Below are 2,822 nucleotides of genomic sequence, written 5' to 3'. Positions count from 1 at the left end.
AAAGACTATGGCCTGGATCAGGTGCCCCTTAGTCTCCAGACTGACATTGTTGCTAAGTATTTTGGTTTTTTAATTTAAATTTGAATGTTTACAGATTATATTCATTTTTTTATACATAAATACATAAATCGTTTTTTTGATCTGTTACAGCCATTCTCTTCAATCAGGTTCAAACTATCCTGTTTGGCCAGTGGTAGACCTAGATCAAAGGTCCCATGTTCCCTTGACACAGCCTGGTCGCCTTTGACAACGTCCTCATTTGACAAGATGTTCTAGAGTCATTTTATATATTTCTTTCCTATATCTGGAATCATCCGTTTCTTAAGAACACAGTAAGACATTAGTCTGAGATGTTGGAGTACTTACTTCTACTCTCTTGGCCATTGCTTCTAGGGGAGAAATTGTATGTGTATGTGATACAGAGAGAGAAGGTGCTTCATAAGTTTATAGTGACAATTCCAGTCCAGATTTAGACCTACAGAATTTCTTTTCTTCTTTACTTGTAGTCTTAGTTTTCAAGGAAACTGGTGATGAGAAAATTAAAATACCACATAGCTGCTTTATCTTTATACGCATGGCATTCTCAACACCATCAATCTTGTGACAACAGTGTGCATACTGGAAGAACAAACGTTTTGTATGGCCTCACAGCTTTCGGTAAGTGGGCTTAATTACCAGGGCTGTAAATTACAAGAACACATGCTTATTATATACCAGAATCTCTCTCCCTTTTATCTCTTAGTAATTTTAACTCTTTTTTTTGTTTGTTTGTTTTTTGTTTGTTTGTTTTCTGTGTGAGTGTACCGTCAAATCAGATCTGACTGGTACAGGAGGAGATTGTCCCTCCTTTTCCCGGCAGAGCATCTGGTGGATTCGAACCGTGTGCCTGTGGGATTGTAGTTGCAGCTCCTTGCCATTATGGTAATTTTAACTCTTAAAATCCATATTTAGTGTTTGTCATCATTTCTTGAGTCCTGCTTCACTCAGTGAGACCCCACAGCAACAACGACTTGTTCATTCTTTAGAAGAAAGGGCTTGTGAGAACTTTTCGTGTACTAGTAGCCATTTCTCTGTAGCCTTTTCTCTTGCTTGTATAAAATCCTTAGTTCCCATTTCTTTGAGTAAAACCACTGTGCTGTTTTGAGGATAAAACATAGCCTTCAAGATTCAGATTGAAATGTGATTTCCCATTTGTCCAGGTGCTTAAATTTTCCCAATAGTTTTGCAAATGTATGTTTTCATATTGCTTATTTTGGGTCAATATTCCCAAGTATAAGGTATATTTTCATAGTAGTTATGTGTCATCGAGTTGAGTACAACTCATAGTGATTTTATGAATAAAAGATCTGAACCCTGTTCTATCCAGTACCATCCTCACACTTCCTGACACACAAGAGCCCAATGCAGCAGTCACCGTGTCAATCAACCTGGTTGAGGGTCCTCTCTTGCTGACCCTCCACCCTTCCCAGCATCATATCCGTCTCTAAGGAATAGCCCCTTCTAGCAACATGCCCAAAGTATATGAGGCGAAGCCTCATCATTCTTGCCTCAAAAGAGCACTCCTGGCTGCACCATCTCCAAGCCATATGACTGGACCCTCCTTCCAACATTCCCGAAATATGTCAAATGAAGCCTCAGAATCCTTGGCTGTCCATGGGATGTTCAGTGCTCTTCAACACCACAGCCCAAAGATGTCAGTTCTTTTCCTGTCATCCTTACTCATTGCAAGTAATCAGAAGTCTATGGCCTGAATTAGATGCACCTTAGTCCTCAAACTGACATCATTACTCCTCAATAGTTTGGAGAGGTCCTTAACTGCAGATTTTCCCTGTGCAATGCATCTACTTATTTCCTGCATACTGGTACCAAGGGTGTTAATCGTAGATCCAAGCAAAATGAAGCTGTTGCTAGTTGCAATCTCCTCTCCATCAGTCATGATGCTGCCTCTCGGTCCAGTGGTAAGAACCTTTGTTTTCTTGACATTGAGACAGTCCATACTAAATGCTGTATTCTTTGATCTTCTGCAACAAGTACTTGAAATCCTCCTCAGTTTCAGCAAGCAAGGTTGTATCATCTGAATAACGCAGATTATTGATGAGTTTCCCTCCAAACCTGATGCCACATTCCTCTTCATAGAGTCCAGCTTCTCAAATAATTTGCTCAGCGTACAGATTGAATAGGTGTGGAGAGAGAATACAACCCTATTCTCATAGGAAGTAGTGGTATATCTTGCTTTTCATTTCAGGAATATGAAACTTTTTAGTATTTACTGTTAATATGAGTTTTCTTTTTGGGGAGCTTCTGTAACAACAACATAATACCAATCCAACTCATTGTCAAAAGTCAGAACTGAATCAGAACTCACCCTGCAGCAGGTTTCCAGAGGTATAAATCACACGAGAGATTACGCGTCTTTTTCTTGGGGCGTGAGTGGATTAGAAACGTGTGCCTTTGGGTTGGCAGCACAACTCCTCACCCAGTGGGCTATTAAAACTTCCATTCTGTGTCTTCCACAGTCATCAGTTTTGCTTGGAGTCTTTTTTTCTTAATATTAAAAATTTACAAGTCTTTAAACGTTGTTATGTGCCATTGAGTCTCTTGCGTTTCATAGTGACCCTTTGTGTAACATCCCTAAACCCTGCTCTACCCTGTGCCAGCCTCACTGTCTCCGACACACCTACCCTCATAACCCCAATCATTGACTTGATCCATCTCAATGGAGGTCTTCCTCTCCTGCGTTGTCCCTGCACTCTCCCAAACACGATGTCCCTCTCCAAGGACTGGTCCCTCCTTGCAACATGCCCAAAGTATGTCAGAATAAG

This window comes from Elephantulus edwardii, unplaced genomic scaffold, assembly GCF_000299155.1.
Source record: "Elephantulus edwardii isolate Elephantulus edwardi_28Jun2011 unplaced genomic scaffold, EleEdw1.0 scaffold00191, whole genome shotgun sequence".
Taxonomy (NCBI): Eukaryota; Metazoa; Chordata; class Mammalia; order Macroscelidea; family Macroscelididae; genus Elephantulus; species Elephantulus edwardii.
Note: the sequence above shows the minus strand (reverse complement) of the source record.